This window comes from Dermacentor variabilis, chromosome 11 (assembly GCF_050947875.1).
Source record: "Dermacentor variabilis isolate Ectoservices chromosome 11, ASM5094787v1, whole genome shotgun sequence".
NCBI classification, from domain to species: domain Eukaryota; kingdom Metazoa; phylum Arthropoda; class Arachnida; order Ixodida; family Ixodidae; genus Dermacentor; species Dermacentor variabilis.
In genome coordinates, this window is record NC_134578.1 from 69,701,560 (window position 1) to 69,721,738 (window position 20,179).

At 46.9% G+C, this 20,179-nt stretch overlaps 2 long non-coding RNA genes across 2 annotated transcripts in view; both read right to left on the minus strand.

Annotated features, from left to right (window-relative positions):
- LOC142563595 (uncharacterized) overlaps window positions 1–20,179 on the minus strand; it is a 118,473-nt gene that overhangs the window by 41,463 nt on the left and 56,831 nt on the right. The window lies entirely within an intron of this gene.
- On the minus strand, window positions 4,307–11,081 carry LOC142563097 (uncharacterized). Its single transcript, XR_012824300.1, has 3 exons — window positions 10,932–11,081; window positions 7,984–8,076; window positions 4,307–4,427 (listed from the first exon to the last, which is right to left on the minus strand). It is a non-coding gene; the product is annotated as an uncharacterized LOC142563097 (long non-coding RNA).

Sequence of the window (20,179 nt, forward strand, 5' to 3'; positions counted from 1 at the left end):
GGGTACCAACTAAATGTGCGGGAAATTGGTGAGAAGTAAGTTGGCGCACCTGAGTTTAAAAGACAGATATTATTTGACAGAATAAAATCTTGAACGAGTTGTCCTCTTTGGTCAGTCTTGACACTGCCCCAAAGAGTACAATGAGCATTAAAATCTCATACCAGGACGAATGGCTCCGGCAATTGATCTGTTAGTTTTTCTAAGTCTAATAGTAAAATGTGTGTGGGGTGGAATATATAGTGAGCAAATGGTGATGGTTTTGTACGATAGAATGGTGACAGCTACGGCTTCTAAAGATGTACTTGTATTTAATTAGACATTTCGGGTGGGAGTGCCGCCCTGTACGACTATAGCCACTCCTCCAGACAAACGGCTGGAACATTCGCGGTCCCTTCGGACAACGGTGAAGCCGCTAAGGAATTGACTGTGTTTAGGGCCTAAGTTTGTTTCTTGTAGGCAAAATGCGATTGGCGAAAAGTTATTTGTTATGTCTTTAATGTCACCTAAATTGCGAGTCAGTCCTCTACAACTCCAATGCACGATAAAAGCCATAGTGGCAGAATTGAGAATAGTAATTTATATATATGTACTAAGTAACTGTAGGTGACATTTGTTAGTGGGAATGTACCATTGGAAGAACGGTAACTGTTCAGGTTACCGGTCCCTTTGTTCGCGTAGGTATTGTGACCTTGTCTTTCTTAGTGCGCTCTAGGGAGCGTTGATGTTTTGGCGTCGATGACGCCGGAGTTTTGGTGTCGACATCCATAACCTTCCCCGAGGCGCTGGATGATCGAGAACCAGACGCTGAGACGCGCGTCTCAGGCCTGGGAGTTCGATTTAGCCTGGGGCCCTGGGGAACCGGGGTCTGCAGGCCCGCCTGTGGTGATGATTATGGAGCAGCACTGGCTGCTGCCACCAAGGGGACGGATGGAGTTACTACTGGGCCACTGACTGCAGTCCCTGTAGACTCCTGAGACAACTGCGGTGCTGTCCTCTGCCGCACCGCACTGGCGTAGGTTGTTTGAGGTAAGTGTGCTAGTTTCTTTCTAGCTTCATAAAACGAAATCTTCTCTTTCACTATAAGTGCAATTATCTCTTTCTCTTTCTTCCAGAAGGGGCAAGATCGTGAATATGCTGGATGATCACCTTTGCAGTTTGTACAGTGTGGAGCAGCATTACAGTTTTCCGACTGATGGTCATTGGCACTACACTTTGCACATGTCGATTTACCTCTGCATGATTGCGATGCATGTCCGAATCTCTGGCACTTGAAACGCCGCCTCCGGTTTGGCATATACGGTCTTACGTTGATCTTAAGAGAGCCTGCATCAAGTGTAGTAGCTACAATACTGGTACCATAGGCAAGTATAACGTGTATGGATGGGATTTGTTCGTCATTTCTTCGGAGGGTTATTCTTTGAACTGTGATTACGTCTTGTTCTTGGAAACCTTCCAGGAGTTCTTCATCGCTTAGGTTTAGGAACTCTTCTTTTGATATTACACCTCTGCTTGTGTTGAGAGAACGGTGTGCTGAGACTGTTACTTTGGTGTTACCGACACTGGTGAGATCAGCGAGCTTTGCGACTTGGTCTTTGGTTTTGAGTTCAAGGAGGAGGTCCCCACTTGACATCTTTGAAGCTTTGTATTGCTTTCCGATTTTCTCTATTAGACATTTTGCTATTTGAAATGGCGATAGTTTTTTCATTGGCAGAGATCCTTCACTGTGGATCACATGGTAGCGTGGAAATGTTTCTGCGTTGGTTTTGAAAGTGAAATCAAAAATTGCTTCGGTACGCCCTCTTTTGGTATGACGATCTGCAAGGAGGGGGAATGCATTTGCCATGTATTCTTAGAATATTCAGCGGCGATGGTAGCCACCCACCACCGAGCCCAACAAGGGCACGCTACGAGGTTAGGAACATACCTGTATACGTCAGCTATACAACGCCGCTATAACCTAATATTTGTACCCAAGGTTAGGTAGATACACACGGTTAACCCTTGCTGCCTGGATAATGAGAAGTAAACTGAAGTGAGTAGAAGACAGGAAAGATTCAAAGTGAGATCGAAAGACGAAGAGTGGAGAGGGGGACAGGAAAAGGCAACTACCGATTTCCCCCGGGTGGGTCAGTCCGGGGGTGCCGTCTACGTGAAGCCGAGGCCAAAGAGGTGTGTTGCCGCCGCCGGGGGGCCGTATAGGTCCAAACACCCGGCATTGGTTCAACCCCCAGGATCCCCTTTTCCCCGGACACGGCTAAGCCGCGCACGGCTACGCGAGGGAGGGTCCAACCCTCGTGTGCTCGGGTTCGAGGTAAATAGTTGTAGGTAAATATGCAATCAAAATTACCTGCCCGGTTGGTGACGTTACGACGGTGATTTCTTTAAACTACCATTCTTTCCATAGTTTATGTCAAAACCCAATGAATTAACTCTTTTATTATCAGGCCTATAGAAATCGGTCAATTTGATTGACAGTTTTCTGCGCGTAGTTAAACAAAAGATTACAGTACTTCACAATGCGAAATTTCAGCGCAGTTGTATAAGTATTTTTATTTCAGGATATATTGGCTGCGCGGACATGAATGCCTCGCACGGCAAATTTCAAACGGAGCGATGTGTGGTGCGACTGCCTCACTAATCGGGAAATCACGAGAGGTGGCGCGTGGTTATGAATGGGAGCGAATCACATCAGCCGCATCAGACGGGCCTCCACTCTAGCAACGCTCTTGTTTCCGTAAAGACGACGCACGCTACGGTGGCGTCATCTGGTAGCCATCATCGCCGCAACCAGCCGCACAACGCTTTCCTTCTCACGGTTTCGCCACATTCACCTCCTCCGCTTTCCGCCTCATTGTGCCGCTGCACCCTCCTCCTCTTGTTTCCTCCTTGCGCTCTCTGCGTTATCGCCACCTTTCTTCTCATGCTGGGCTCCGCGTTCGCTTTCACTTTCATCCTTTCATGTGTTCGTTCGCTCGGTTACAAGGAACAACGCCGACGCTCGCCACAGCAATGGGCGCATGAGCTTCACTCTAAATATACGACTGGAAGTAAAGTAGAAATTAGCCTCCAGAGCTTTTCGTTTAGTATTTAGTATGTGTTTCATGGCAAGACGTCCTTGACCGAAGTTGCGTCGTACGTATTGAGCAAACTGCAACGCCGGACTTTAGGCGAACAAAGGTGTACATAGATTTTAAGAGGAACATTGAACAATCTGTCAGACTCGCTGCGTGCCTAAGACGGCTAGCCTTACCGGGCCTAATTTTGCGCTGTATATTGTAGTTTACGTTGCTCTAATTTTGTGAACTGGAGCATATTTCAATATCAAATTCACAGCAAATGTACTGAGAAGCAATTTATTTCTTTACTTGTTGCTTATTTCTAAGACAACATTTTGCGGTCAGTTTGCACATTATTACTAAACTGGACTGAGCATTACTTACTGCGAACAAAAGTAGTAAACCAAAGAAAACGCTTGCTCATATGAAGACTACACAATTTTTACTAATAAAGCTGAGTAAGGAACAGGTAAAATATCCGACTTTTTCTCCTCTGACGTCCCACGCACAGAAAGCAGTGCAGGTTCGATAACCCGCTGTAAAGCCCATTGACAAGAAAAGAGGCAAGGCTCTCCGTAAAAGCTGAAGAATGAAGACTGTAAGTACCTAGTTGCGTACATAAAATTTAACTCGATGACATGGCGCAAAAAGTTGTGTGAGCAGATTTCCAATTGACCAATGGAGCACTCTTGAAATCAATTGGTACAGTGTATTACTAGCACTTACGCTTCTTTATTAAGGCACGTGATCACGATACTCACACAGGCATTGTAACGGTTTGCGCCAAGTATATTGGAAAATCTTTCACATGCTCTCTGGTCGAAGCCATGTCACTTAATTATGCAGTACCTTTTTGGTAGGTCTGCACCTCTGCACCTCTGTTATGTGATTCAGTTGAGCTTTAAGAATTTCATGGCGATTGGTGTATCAGTAATTGTGTGCAATAATTGCATGGTTTCGTGAGAAGCGCTTTTCACATTTTCCTCTCGCTTCATTTTAGAAACATCAACAAAGCGGCGCCTTTTATTCATAAGGTTGAAAAAGTACTCGTGAATCTCTAGGTTGTGTTCGATAGCCGTAACGTTCTTCTAATCATGTTTTTCTCAATTATACAACTACAATCTATACATACTGCCTTCTGAAAATTTCGGTACCGCTGAGGGCTGTTAAATGAAAAGGCACCTAGCTATTGAGACGATATAAATAAAGATTCCTTAAGTGAAGACCAAATTTAAAGTTAGGGCGCTTACTTTCGCCGGACGTCGACGTAGATTTTTCGCCGTTTTCAATGATTTCATGTGGAATATATCCATTGCTTGATCGGCTTGCCACAAGTGGAGCAATCCTTAGGTTTGGATTGAGAATTCCTCGCTGAAACGATTAATTTTATTGAACCGGTATATCTTCCGCAAGGTTCCACGAACAAAATAGTGTCGTGACATCATGAAATTATGATGAAATTTAGAAATGTGTCCAACTAACTTTAGGCAATTTTTTCCGGCCCCTAATTATATTTCAGCTGGTAATAATCATATGAAGAATTAACCAAGGTACAATCAGCTTGATACAGGGCGCTTTTTTTAGCTGGATCAAATTTATAAAAAGTGCCTGTGGCAGATTGCACAATTCTAATCCTGGATGAATATTACTCGATCAGGCGGCTGTTATTGTAGGAGCAATCAAAATACCTAAATAAATTCATAACATCATTACGTTCAATTTTTAATTATTAACTTTACGGCAAATAGTTCTATCTGCGAACTATAGCCGGTGACTTCTAAAGGCGTATCCACTTTGATCGAATTCCCCACACTGCACCAGCTTCGAAATAATTCCCAAATTTTCTGAAGAAATGCATTGGCGTTCCAGGCATTTTTTAAGAATACGGTCTTATATTCATAGAAGCACCAAAATAATTGGAGCAACAATGCATTTAATCGGATATTTGGAAGATAGATATCAAGAAACTAGTGCATTCCGGAGAATTCTTTCCAAGTGAATACGCCTTGCAAACTCACCGGCAAAAGTTCGTAGATTGAAATAGTGGCCGTAACAATAATAATGAAAGTGGTAATGTAACTATGTAGTTATTGTGTGAAATATTTGATATCCCATGGAAGTAATGGCCGCCTGATCGAGTAATTTAGACCACGCATCAGAATTGTGATATGTGCGACATTTTTTTTTAATTTGGTGCAGCTCAAAAAACCCTGTATAGTTCGATGAGCACCAGAACATACATGAGTATGTTTATGTTTTATATACGAAAATGACCAAAGTAAAGGACTGCGATATATACAACATTTGTGGGGCAGAAAAAAAGGGGTTGTTACTCATTAAATATATTTAAGCCGACGTACTTCATGTGTCCCTCTGTAAGTCCATTTTTGTCCTGTGCCGTGTTTTCTTTCTGAGTGCTCGCGTCTCTAGATGGCAAAACCATAACCTTGTGATTATGCACCAACTGGCCCAGAAAACTGTGCTGCAAATGCTGCAAACACTAAGGAATTGGAGAAGAATTGGCACACACCAATATTACCCGTGCAGTAGCTTTGTTTTCTGTTTGGGCTCAAATACCAGTGGCGCATACGCAATGACCCTTGTCTTCTACTACGCTAGACAGGAGCCAGTAGCAAATTATTCACTGGGACACAACAGGTCCAGTGACTCATGTTGGTTGTTTGAGAAGACAGCGACCAGCACGTAATTACAGCGTCCCATGCTAGTAGACCAACTTGGGTAAACAGATATGAACCAATGCTTATAGTGAGAGATGGTCCAACATTTAAAACTTATACAAATAGCTTAAAACATACTGCCTTATAAATCTAGTCTAGAATCTAGAAAGCTGCGCTAAGGAAGCTCGGTGAGTGCCGGCGCAATCGCAGGCAGCAAGCACTGCATAGCTGCTGCAATAACTACTTAAGTGCGGTAGTAATATACAATAGCAGTTTGCTCTAGTGCCTCCTAAAACGTTTACCTTTTCCGTCACACTGAACATACGCCATCCCTTCTGAATGGTCATGCTGTTGTCGTCATGCATTATCGCCTTTCCTCCTTCGTCGTCACATCGTCGTCCCAGTCATCCCCATGCGATCTAGGTCGTAAAAGACCTGGCGAGGAAGGGCCGCAGCAATGGAGGGCTGATGACAGAGACAGTGTATGTGCATATATCCGAAGTACTTTAAATCTTAGAAGGACCGCTAGAGATGATAAATAAAGGTGCCTTGGGCAATTCGGTGCGTCGCTACATTTCTTGAATGTGCGTTATCATCATCATTATCATCATCCTCAGCCTGGTTACGCCCACTGCAGGACAAAGGCCTCACCCATACTTCTCCAACTATCCCGGTCATGTACTAATTGTGGCCATGTCCTCCCTGCAAACTTCTTAATCTCATCCGCCCACCTAACTTTCCGCCGCCCGTGCTACGCTTCCCTTCCCTTAGAATCCAGTCCGTAACCCTTAATGACCATCGCTTATCTTCCCTCCTCATTACATGTCCTGCCCATGCCCCCATTTCTTTTTCTTTATTTCAACTAAGATGTCATTAACTCGCGTTTGTTCCCTCACCCAATCTGCTCTTTTCTTATCCCTTAATATTACATCTATCATTCTTCTTTCCATAGCTCGTTGCGACGTCCTCAATTTAAGTAGAACCCTTTTCGTAAGCCTCCAGGTTTCTGCCCCGTAGGTGAGTACTGGTAAGACACAGCTATTGTACACTTTTTTCTTGAGGGATAATGGTAGCCTGCTGTTCATGATCTGAGAATGCCTGCCAAACGCACCCCAGCCCATTCTTATTATTCTGATTATTTCCGTCTCATGATCCGAGTCCGCCGTCACTACCTGCCCTAAGTAGTTGTATTCCCTTACCACTTCCAGTGCCTCGCTACCTATTGTTAATTGCTGTTCTGTTAAACATTACTTCAGTTTTCTGCAGATTAATTTTTAGACCCACTCTTCTGCTTTGCCTCTCCAGGTCAGTGAGCATGCATTGCAATTGGTCCCCTGAGTTACTAATCAAGGCAATATCATCAGCGAATCGCAAGTTACTAAGGTATTCTCCATTAACTTTTATCCCCAATTCTTCCCAATCCAGGTCTCTGAATACCTCCTGTAAACACGCTGTGAATAGACTTGGAGAGATCGTATCTCCCTGGCTGACACCTCTCTTGAATGTTAATTGAAATGATTTCGATAGTCATGTTAAGTTGTCTTCTTCCGGAATTACGTGGTCTTCGCGACAGTGAAAATTTTGGTCAGCACTGCTTCCAGGTTATAAAGACCACGGATTCCTTGAGGTGATGGTGTTCAAGAAAGATGCGAATGAATCGACGTTGGAATAGAGTTTGCGCCGCGAGTTTCACAGCGGTGCCGCCAGTCATAAAGGGGAGGCGCGTAAACTGGGTTGATAGTGGTGGCGTATAGCAGAGAAGCCTTTCCTTCTCGCCTAAACCTTTATTTTTGGCGAAAAATGATTGCTAACGGACGAAGAAAAAGTGAGATTTTCGCTACTTGTTTTGGCGCAAACACGGCATGGCCAGAGTATGCGATGAATTTCACGCATTGCAGAGTAGAAACGCGTGTCATGGCCGTTCCTGTGAAGGAAAGGTAGCACTTGCTAAATTGTGCTTGTGATTATTTGAAATTTCAATACGTTCGCTCTTTACTGATACACCCATAACTAAAGAGGTAATAGCAAAGCACTTCATACGGAAAAGATAAGTAAGTGACGGCGACTGGGTTGAGCAAGCATACAAGTTACACGTGTTCTCGACTCACTGGCACACATTGAAAATCTCTCGTTATCTTGCTGGCCCTATTGTGGGACTCACAAACGCGGAAATACAGAAATTTCCGGGCACAATAATTCAGTTGTTTGATATCAGAATACAGTGCTATGATTTAGTTGGCGTATCTTACCGCTTGAACCGCACCATTTAGTTGGTCGACGATGAGAGATGACTTAAGCATTGTATCGTGATATAAGTTCCTTTCGAGAGCTTCTCCGTTTATCTAAAACGAAAACAGATTTGTGGTGAGCTTCACTTATGTGGTGGTGGAAACGCGTTCATATATGGTATGAATACATTTATCAGTAGATTAGTGGAAACACGATATTGACTCAAAAACAATCATGACGAATACAATAAGGAAACCAAGAAAACTGCAGTTTTTCGCTGTTTCCTGCTAACAAAGTATTATTTACAAAGAAAGCCTAAACTTGAAAAAAATGTGGGAGATAAACATCTGGTCGGCATAGAAATTTGCATTTCAGCAAGCTTCATGATTACGAAGTGTTAGAATGTTTTATATACAGAAAATAAAAAAATTAGGTCATTGATACAAAGCCTACCTATCACTTATATTATTATGGGAAAATACCCTTAAAACCTAACATTGTTATGTGTGGACGGTTCTGCCTTGCTCGTTATGCATCTAAGGTTATTCTCTTGACTTATCTCAGCGTGCTCTTTCCGACTTGCCGCTTTCACCAGAGGCCACTCGCGAGTACCCTTGTGAGGTAACACAGATACCTTAAAGCTTTTAGAAGCGTTTGGGTTCAAAGTGAACGGAAACGCAAACCGTTTAGCAGTCGAAATAAGCAAGAGACATATATAGTATTTCTGAGAAAAAAAAGCAAGAGATTGATACGACCAGATCCGTTACTGGCATATAATGTGGTACAAGGTAGATAGACAATTTTTGAAAAATGGAAAAAAAAGATAAAGGTTATGTGTGCAAAAATATTAGAATGAAAAGTATGTATACCATACCTGGGTAACTCAACCAGGCCGGGGGACAAGTTGTCACAGCCGCATTTCGAAGTGGATGCCATATGTCATCACCCTCTTGTGCGCACGTTTTCACTTGACATTGAAGCAATTGCCGCCGAACAACACGACCCCTGGACTGCTTCCTTCTTCGACGTTCTCCTGGATACCTAAGTTCTCCTAAGTTCCCCATTTTGCGACACGTGATCAGCTCCTTTACCGACGCAACTATGCCCCAAAGGGGCATAGTTGTCATCGTGTTATCCTGTCACTTGACATCCTGAGAGCCTTGGGATGAGAAATCTGTTCCTCTTTCCACTCGTACACCTAGTGTGGCCACGCTGCTCTTTTCAAGACGTACGCACGAATTCGGCCCCGCTGTTACTGGCGGGGGATGTACACCTTCCTTCGGAAGTTCGTCCGCTCTTGCTGTGAATGTCAGCAAGGCAAGTCTCCAGCGTACCTTTCAGCCCAGGATCTTCAACCCCTGCCATACGCATCTTCAGCCTTTGATCATGTTGATGTCGATATGTATGGGCCACTTGCCTTGAATACGTCTGGCAACAAGTGGTTTATACCTACCGTCGACCACTTAACACGCAACACCGCGGCTGCTTCCCGACCAGCTGCTACAGCGCTGGGAATCGCCACATTTAATTGGGCCACTTTGTGCTTCGTCATGAAGGCCCTATAGTAACCTCTTAAGTAAACGATTAGCCACATGGAAATAGATTGCCAATATATTCACCCAGAGCGAGGCCTGCATTGGGAACGTCCGCCTTCTAGGATCGTTCAGATTAAGAAGGAGGCGCTGAGACTATTAGCGGGAATAAAAAGCAAGGGAGCGGCGGATAGAACTGCAGTCATAGCAAGCGTGTTTAACGGTGCGATACAGGAATATAGGTTTTGAATACTAAACATGAAATGGAGCTCAGTTAGGCAAAAGGCTAGATGGTGATAGATGTATAGTGAAACTTGATCAAATCAAACCGGTGGCTATTTTTCGCCACCCAGCTTCAAAGGGGATGCCAATGATAATAATAATAATAATAATAATAATAATAATAATAATAATAATAATAATAATAATAATAATAATAATAATAATAATAATAATAATAACAGCATTGCCTGCCGCATGACGCGTTTCTCAGCGTTCGCATGCACTGGCGCTCTATGCATTTCCGATGCCAAGTGCCTTCTTAGTAGCGACACAGTTAGATGGCGCAGAGTATTCATAGAGAAGCGCGACGACAGACCTCTCGCTGCAGTAAGCATATATATGGCGCTTCGACGATGACATAACACTATCGCTATATTCTTCCGCTGCTAAACACTTTACCGTCGATAGTTATCGTGAGATGGGATCTGATGGAGTTATATCTTATTTTTACTATCCTCCATCTTCCTCCATTCCGATTACATTGCAGTGCATTGTTTCTCGAGTTGTTATCAACTTCCTACATATGCCACATGATCGAGTATAATAAAGGTCTTCCTATCCATATTCCCTTATAGTAACTGTTTGTACTCTTGAATTCAACCACTTCACGGAAGTTCCAAATGCGCATGAAGGATGGCAGCCGAAATAGGCTAAAGCATTCACATTAGACTTTTTTTGTCGCCCAACTTGTGTTTATTAAATTTCTGGCAGGTGACACAGCAGGTCCTTAATTGTGCTTTACAGTCCATAATTCACGGATCAGTGCTCTCTGCTAAGAGCATTGCTCAAATTGGTTTTAAGACATAAATGGTAATATTTATCTTTGGCAACTTATTGAAAGCTTTTGCACGGTTCACAATAACATTTCGATGCCGAAGCTGAGTTTCTCTTGACACTCCTGAGGAAGCTTCCATGAGTATACACACCTCTCACAAGCACACGGGAATTATTCAAATATATTTGCTGGCTGTTGTCCGCAACATATTAAACAATTGATTACTCGTATTGAGGTCATATTGCATGCGGCAAACGTTTGCTTCAGGTTGCTATATTTGCATCACTGTTTATGGAAAACCGCAACTTTTTGGAAAGTGCAATTTCTCCTCAAATAAATGCCTTCTAGTGGCACATTCAAATGAAATAAGAGCTCTTACGGTAGATATATGGGAAGATGAAGACACAAAAACTAAATCCTTGGCCAGTATAGAGCTCTTCTCGAGATTGAGTGTAAGACCAGGCTGTACTTGCAGGATTAGAGGGCCCCCATCTGCCCTGCTTTCTAGAAGCTTTGGATACACAACAATGCCTGCAACAAGAAATAAGATGTGTTGTTAGTAGCCGTCAAACATTTCATGTGAACAGTTGCTGAAATCACCGTAGCTTGTTACAAGTTAAACTCCGCTTGAATGTACTCTATTGGCTGCTGCAATGAAACAAGCTGCAATCGGTGAAATGGGTATGCACATGGTGCGGCTGTGATCAGAGAACAGAGAACAGGGAAGTCGGAGCAACCTGACTTCCTCCAACCAGCCCCGCAACTGCACATCATGCCCAACTCGAGCAGTTCGGACAGTGACGGGTGGTACGCAATGTTTGCAGAGCGCTGGGCGCCTGGCGGTACGTTGCGAAATTCATCAATTTTTTTGGTGGAGTTTAAAAGACTTCAAATTTCAAGAAGCAGAGTGAGTTATTTCAAGGTTAGAATTGGCTTTCCATATCATGCAAATAGCGAAGGGAGCGCTTTGATTGCGACAATTTCTCGCGCAAAGATCGCAGAGATAATGCAAAATGAACACCTCTAGACAGCTATGTCATATTCCATAAACTCGTTACACCCTCACTATAATAGCTGGCACTATTCAAATAAAATTATGTGGGTGAATGTCCCAAACCAACATATAGGGGCTATGAAGTACGCCATCTTAGGAGACTTTGGGTCATGTCGAACGATACCCAGGCTGTAGTCCCTTAAAAAAAGCACACTAAACGTTTTACAGTTGAATGGTGGTCACGGTGCCACTATAGAGAATATTGTCACGTGGTAGTGACGGTGAAGAAAGAAGCAGTACGGTGGAATACAAAACTAGCTTTTATTGGGCGAACCTGTGCCCACAAAACAGGCTACACTTATAGCACAACGATAGCGGCGAACATGGTCGGCGATCGTCGGAAATCTGATCAGCGGGTCAAGTGTGTCGGCTTTTATAGAGCAGTCGTCGAATGTTCCAGACTAATCATTCGGACCCGCGTGCCTTCCACAAAGTTCTACACCATTCGCGTCACGCGATGAAATCAGATAACACAAGGTTTGGCGACAACAGACAGCCGGGTAGAAGCATCGATAACTTTCCAGAAACTTCGGATACATGCAGGCGCGTGCCGCGCTGTGCGATTACATTTCTTAAACGGCGAAACGTGGTCGCCCGATAAAGATAAGTACACGTGTCAATAGCCCCCTCTTAAAAAGCATCGACCCGATGCTGCAAACAAACGAAATAAACAAAAGCACTTGTAGCACAGAGAACAAAAAATAAGTACGTTAGCGTCCGTAAAAGGGTTTAAGGCGCACCACGAGGACCACTTCAGATCGTGCGCGGCGCCGCTGTGAATGCGAAATGCCGTCTGGCACGACCTCATAGTCCAGTGCGCCAATACGTCGGATGACCTTGTAGGGTCCGAAATAGCGTCGCAGTAGTTTCTCCCTGAGTCCTCGTCGGCGTATCGGGGTCCATACCCAAACACGGTCGCCGGGCTGGTACTCGACGAAACGTCGTCGGAGGTTGTAGTGTCGGCTGTCGGTCCTCTGCTGGTTCTTGATTCGCAGGCGGGCGAGCTGTCGGGCTTCTTCGGCGCGCTGTAGATAGCTAGCGACGTCAACATTCTCTTCGTCAGTGACGTGGGGCAGCATGGCGTCAAGCGTCGTCGTCGGGTTCCTGCCGTAAACCAGCTTAAACGGCGTGATCTGTGTTGTTTCTTGCACCGCCGTGTTGTACGCAAAGGTTACGTACGGCAGGACCGCGTCCCACGTCTTGTGTTCGACGTCGACGTACATTGCTAGCATGTCGGCGAGGGTCTTGTTCAGGCGCTCCGTGAGACCATTCGTCTGCGGATGGTAGGCAGTTGTCCTCCTGTGGCTTGTCTGGCTGTACTGCAGAATGGCTTGGGTGAGCTCTGCTGTAAAAGCCGTTCCTCTGTCGGTGATGAGGACTTCCGGGGCACCATGTCGCAGCAGGATGTTCTCGACGAAAAATTTCGCCACTTCGGCTGCGCTGCCGTTTGGTAGAGCTTTAGTTTCAGCAAAACGGGTGAGGTAGTCCGTTGCCACGACGATCCACTTATTCCCGGATGTTGATATCGGAAACGGTCCCAACAAATCCATCCCAATCTGCTGGAATGGTCGGCGAGGAGGTTCGATCGGCTGTAGTAATCCTGCTGGCCTTGTCGGTGGTGTCTTGCGTCGTTGACAGTCTCGGCATGTCTTGACGTAACGGGTGACGTCGGCGGTCAGACGCGGCCAGTAATACCTTTCCTGTATTCTCGACAGCGTCCGAGAGAATCCGAGGTGCCCAGCGGTTGGATCGTCGTGTAGGGCGTGCAGTATTTCTGGACGCAGCGCTGACGGTACAACAAGAAGGTAGCTGGCGCGGACTGGTGAAAAGTTCTTCTTCACGAGTAGATTGTTTTGAAGCGTGAAGGAAGATAATCCGCGCCTAAATGCCCTGGGGACAACGTTGGTGTTCCCTTCCAAATACTCGACGAGGCCTTTTAGCCTCGGGTCGGCTCGTTGCTGTTTAGTGAAGTCTTCAGCGCTTATTATCCCAAGGAAGGCGTCGTCGTCCTCGTCGTATTGCGGCGGCGGGTCAGTGGGGGCGCGTGATAAGCAGTCGGCGTCGGAGTGTTTTCTTCCGGACTTGTATGTTACCGTGACGTCATATTCTTGTAGTCTGAGGCTCCACCGCGCCAGCCGTCCTGAAGGGTCCTTCAAGTTAGCTAGCCAACACACTGCGTGATGGTCACTGACGACTTTGAATGGCCTGCCATAGAGGTAAGGGCGAAATTTAGCTGTAGCCCAAATGATGGCGAGGCATTCCTTTTCAGTCGTAGAATAGTTGCTTTCCGCTTTTGACAGCGACCGGCTAGCATACGATATCACCCTTTCAAGTCCTTCTTTCCTCTGGACTAGGACGGCACCGAGGCCTAGGCTACTTGCATCAGTGTGGATTTCGGTATCGGCGTCCTCGTCGAAGTCTGCAAGTACCGGCGGCGACTGCATGCGTCGTTTGAGCTCTTGAAATGCCTTGGACTGCGGCATTTCTCACTTGAACGCGACATCACATTTGGTTAGGTGTGTTAGCGGCTCAGCGATGCGTGAAAAATCCTTGACAAAGCGCCTATAGTAGGCACACATGCCAAGGAATCTGCGCACTGCCTTCTTGTCAGTTGGCTGCGGGAACTTTGCGATGGCAGCTGTCTTCTGTGGGTCGGGGCGTACTCCTGATTTGCTGATCACGTGGCCTAGGAACAAAAGCTCATCGTAAGCGAAACGGCACTTTTGCGGCTTCAGAGTGAGCCCTGATGACTTGATGGCTTCTAACACTGTTGCAAGCCGCCTAAGGTGATCGTCGAAATTTCCGGCGAAGACAACGACGTCATCCAGGTAAACAAGGCACGTCTGCCACTTCAGTGCGGCTAACACAGTGTCCATGACGCGCTGAAACGTTGCAGGTGCCGAGCACAGTCCGAATGGCATGACTTTGAACTCGTAGAGGCCGTCTGGCGTGATGAAGGCAGTCTTTTCGCGATCTCTCTCGTCGACTTCTATTTGCCAGTAACCAGACTTGAGGTCCATCGACGAGAAGTATTTAGCGTTGCAGAGCCGATCCAATGCGTCGTCTATCCGTGGAAGGGGGTACACATCCTTCTTCGTGATCTTGTTCAGTCGACGATAATCGACGCAGAAGCGTAGGGTTCCGTCCTTTTTCTTTACCAGGACTACAGGAGAGGCCCACGGGCTTTTCGACGGCTGGATGATGTCGTCGCGCAGCATTTCGTCGACTTGTTGCCTAATAGCTTCACGTTCTCGCGTCGATACTCGGTAAGGGCTCTGGCGGAGTGGTCGAGCGCTCTCTTCGGTGATTATGCGATGCTTTGCAACTGATGTTTGTCGAATCCTCGATGACGTCGAAAAGCAGTCTTTTTATCGTCGGAGAAGACTTCTGATCTGTTGCTGCTTACTCATAGGAAGGCTTGGATTCACGTCGAAGTCTGTTCGGGGACAATGCTCATCGGGGTAGATGCGGCTGAATCTGAGAGGACAAAGGCATTGCTGGTTTCCACAATTTCCTCGATGTATGCTATTGTCGTGGCCTTGTTGATATGCTTGAACTCTTTACTGAAGTTCGTTAGCATAACTTCCGCTTGCCCTCCGTGGAGTCGAGCGATCCCTCTTGCGACGCATATTTCACGGTCGAGCAGTAGATGTTGGTCGCCCTCGATGACGCCTTCTAAGTCACCGGGTGTTTCAGTGCCGACGGAAATAATAATGCTGGAGCGCGGCGGGATGCTCACTTGATCTTCGAGCACACTCAAGGCGTGGTGACTACGACAGCTCTCCGGCGGTATCGCTTGATCTTGTGACAGCGTTATCGATTTCAACTTCAGGTCGATGACTGCGCCATGTTGATTCAGGAAGTCCATGCCGAGAATGAGGTCTCGTGAACACTGTTGGAGGACAACGAAGGTGGCAGGGTAAGTCCGGTCATGAACGGTAATTCTTGCCGTGCAGATTCCAGTCGGCGTAATGAGGTGTCCTCCAGCGGTCCGAATTTGGGGGCCCTCCCATGCAGTCTTAACCTTCTTCAACTGGGCGGCGATGTGTCCACTCATTACGGAGTAATCGGCCCCTGTGTCGACTAAGGCAGTGACTGCGTGGCCGTCGAGAAGTACGTCGAGGTCGGTGGTTCTTTGTCTGGCGTTGCAGTTGGGTCTTGGCGTCGGATCACGGCTGCGTCGTGTTGAACTGAAGCTGGAACGTCGCGTCGTCAAGTCGTCTTTCGTCGGTGTAGTCTTGGCTTCCTGACTTCGTCGGGACGGCGGCGTGTCGTCATTAGGTCGTCGAGATGGTTTCTTCGTCGTCTTCGTCGGCGGCGGAGGATCTTCGTCAGTTCGACGAACAGCAACCGCACCTCCATCGGTTGCTGCTTTTAGTTTTCCAGATATGGGCTCGCTGACCGGCGCCGGGCTGGGCCAGTGTAAGGTCGGCGCTGCGGCGACAGGTAGCGGCCTGGTGATGGCGAACGCGACGGTCGTCGAGAGCTCCACTGAGTAGCGGCGAGGTAATCGGCGATATCGCGGGGGCGTTCACCTTGCTGCGGGCGCGGAGCGTTCACCGCGAAACCTCGCAGTCCCATCTCCCGGTATGGACATTGTCGGTAGACGTGACGCGCTTCTCCGCAGTGGTAGCAGAGCGTGCGGTGGTCAGGAGCGCGCCAAATGTCCGTCTTCCTCGCGTAGGCGCGCTGGGCGACGGGTGGTCGTGCTGGCGGTGGCGGCGGCGGACGACGGAACTGCGGCGTGACAGGGCCCTGGCGCGGTCGCGGAGGGGGACCTTGACGGCGTGCGACGGCGGCGTAGGTCATCGCTTGCGGCTCAGGCTGGGGCGATTCAGGGGCTACTCCAAGTTGTTGTTGGAGCTCCTCACGCACGGCGTCGGCAATCGAAGCCACTTGAGGCTGTGATGATGGGAACAGCTTTTGTAGCTCCTCCCGCACGACAGCGCGGATAGTCTCGCGTAGGTAGTCGGTGGCCAGTGACTGAACTCCGGCGTAGTTTGTAGAGTTCGTGCGGCGGTCGAATTGCCGGTTTCGCATCTCGAGTGTCTTCTCGATGCTAGTGGCCTCGCGAAGAAACTCGTCGACGGTCTTCGGTGGGTTTCATACCATTCCGGCAAAAAGTTCCTCCTTCACACCACGCATCAGCAGGCGGACTTTTTTCTCCTCGGGCATTTCAGGGTCGGCGTGGCGGAAGAGACGGCTCATTTCTTCCGTGTAGATCGCGGTCGTCTCATTAGGTAGCTGCACCCGGGTTTCTAATAGCGCTTGGGCTCGTTCTCGGCGTACGACACTTGCGAATGTCTGCAGAAAGCCGCTTCGGAAAAGTTCCCAGGTCGTTAAGGTGGCTTCTCGGTTCTCGAACCACGTCCTGGCCGCGTCTTCCAAAGCGAAGAAGACATATCGCAGTTTGTCGTCGCTGTTCCAGTTGTTAAAGGTAGCGACTCTCTCGTACGTCTCAAGCCAGCTTTCCGGGTCCTCGAAAGTTGAACCGCGGAACGTCGGGGGCTCCCTGGGCTGCTGCAGCACGACGGGCGACGCTGGGGCTGACATTGGGGTGGACTTGGTGGCAATCTTCCTGCTCGCCTCAGGTAGAAAGAAGTCCGTGCTCTGGGGGCAGTCCTTGCAGTCGGCGGCTAGCACGCTGGTCTTGGGCGATGTGGGTTTTATCCTCGGGCTTCGGGCTTGGATCGCGGCTTTGCGGGGGCGTTCGGTACATGATCGCACAAGCACCTCCACCAGATGTCACGTGGTAGTGACGGTGAAGAAAGAAGCAGTATGGTGGAATACAAAACTAGCTTTTATTGGGCGAACCTGTGCCCACAAAACAGGCTACACTTATAGCACAACGATAGCGGCGAACACGGTCGGCGATCGTCGGAAATCTGATCAGCGGGTCAAGTGTGTCGGCTTTTATAGAGCAGTCGTCGAATGTTCCAGACTAATCATTCGGACCCGCGTGCCTTCCACAAAGTTCTACACCATTCGCGTCACGCGATGAAATCAGATAACACAAGGTTCGGCGACAACAGACAGCCGGGTAGAAGCATCGATAACTTTCCAGAAACTTCGGATACATGCAGGCGCGTGCCGCGCTGTGCGATTACATTTCTTAAACGGCGAAACGTGGTCGCCCGATAAAGATAAGTACACGTGTCAATATGTTGCAGTATAAAAAGTGCAATGCTTACCTTCGCAACACTTGAAAACGCAGAGAAAGAAAAAGGCATATTGACGTATTGCAGTCATTAGCCCTCCAGGTATCTTCCTGTAGCACTGGCATTCGGCTGATTTCACGGCCGCCAAAAATAGGATATGCATTATCCACTCCTTTCCTTTTCGTGAGGTTAAAAAAGAAAAAAATTTTCGGAAATCTACAGAGAGCGCACAATATTATACAGACTCACAAACTGGATTCAAATCCAACGGCTCGCATAGGATGAGCGAGGGTGGAATTTTAACTATTTTGTAAGGAAAGTATTTCTAAAGGACCATACGCTTAGGCTAAAACGAATAACCCAGAGGATAGCATAATTTTTAAACAATAATTCGACCTTCACAAGCATGATTCTGACTAGCGCCACAATAAAGATGCACGGTGCGGCATAAATATACGACATCGGCTTTGAGTGAATCAAAAGCCAATTTCATAAATTATATACTGGGATATGTCGTTAGCGATGTATAATTTCATCCTTTTCCGAATATACTGAGACTGGTAAGAACTTCCTCAGAGGCAAGAAAACATTCACATTTACCCGGCAGCATGCAGTAATTTAGTTAGCAACGTGCTATTTATATACGAGTGTTTAGTGTGGAGACGAAAAGTCGTGCATGTAGGCCCCACAACCTTTCTAAAGTCCGAATCTGTGCACGTTACAGAGGAACCAAGACTCTAGTACCGACCATGCCTGTGTGCCTTGTATCAAATGGTGATGATGGTGATGATGTATGGGGTTTTGTGGCGCAAGGGCCAGGTATGGCCAAAGAGCGCCATGTCTGTGTTAATGAGTTTGCAGTGTAATTATGATTACTATGAGGTTCGTGTAAGGTGGCTGTAAAGAGGCCTTGAAATATATGCTCTAAAGTGCGTAAAATCTGTATGATAAAATTATGGCCATGACGTATGATTTGTACTATGAGCATTTAGATGCATTTAAGAAGAATGATACGATAGGTAAAAGATATCAGATTATGAGAAAGGCCAGAGCACTACTGCCTCCTTAGAGCCCTTGAAACACAAGGGCCTGGAGGCATGTGCTATGCAAAACAATTATCGCAGTGGCATCCTCTCGAGAGAGGAGGCGCTACGAATTCATGGGACTAATAACATGTAAGACCACATCTCTAAGAAAACCTAGCACTGTGTCGGTATTAAAAAGCGGTTCTGGACCAAGAAGCATTGCAAGATGAAGAGGAATGTGCTGTCGGTAAGCTAATGAAAAATGTCTCTTTCGCTCAGATTCGGCTTCCCGACACTCCAGGAGGACGTGGAGCACGGTCAGCCTCTCCCCGCATCTACCACAGGTTGGAGATTCACTTCCAGTAAGCAGATAATTATGGGTGCCAAATGTGTGTCCTATTCTGAGACGACAGAATAGGACATCTGTTCGGCGCGATTTTGTAGTAGATGGCCAGAATCCTAACTGTGGTTTTATAATGTGGAGCTTATTATCCGTTTCCGCGTCCCACATGCGTTGCCAGTGGTCTTGCAATCTCCTTCGCAAGAAAGCCCTCAGATCTGTGACAGGCACCGCAGCGGTAGGGTTAACAGCTTGCAATGTGATTGACGTGGCCATCTCGTCCGCCAGAACGTTACCTTCGATTCCCCTATGGCCAGGGACCCAGCATATTATGATATTCTGGTTAGATGAGTACGCTTTGCACATGACCGAATATAGTTCGTTAAACACGGGATTTTTATGTTTCCTGAGTGGCATTAATGCTTTCACGACGCTTAGATACTCAGTATAGATCGCTGCTTTTGGAAGTTTTGATTTTCTTATATGCTTCACAGCAGAGAGTAATGCGTAGGCCTCGGCCGTAAAGATACTTGTTTGCGGGTGCACTACATTGGATTCCGAAAACGATGGGCCGACGGCTGCATAGGATACCCCGGCATTTGATTTCGAAGCGTCTGTGTAGAACTCTGCGCAGGAGTGCTTGTACTGTAGTTCTAGGAAATGCATCCGGATTTCTGCCTCAGGAGCGGGCTTTGTAACTTTTATAAAGGATATGTCACATTGTATCACCTGCCACTCCCAAGGAGGTAAGAGCTTGGTTAGGTGGATTAAGCGATGCTCGAGGAGTGGGATATGCATTTCATGGCTAAGCTCTTTCACACGCAGCGAGAAAGGCTGTCTTACAGAGGGGCGATTGCTGAAAAGTGTAGCGCACGTCATATCGGTAACGATGCCAAAACATGGATGTTCAAGATTAGAACGTACTTTAAGGAAATATGTAAAGCTGATGTACGATCTCTGCAGGCGGAGTGACCACTCATTCGATTCGGCATATAGGCTTGCAATTGGGCTTGTTCTGAAAGCGCCTGTGGCCAAGCGGATACCTAGGTG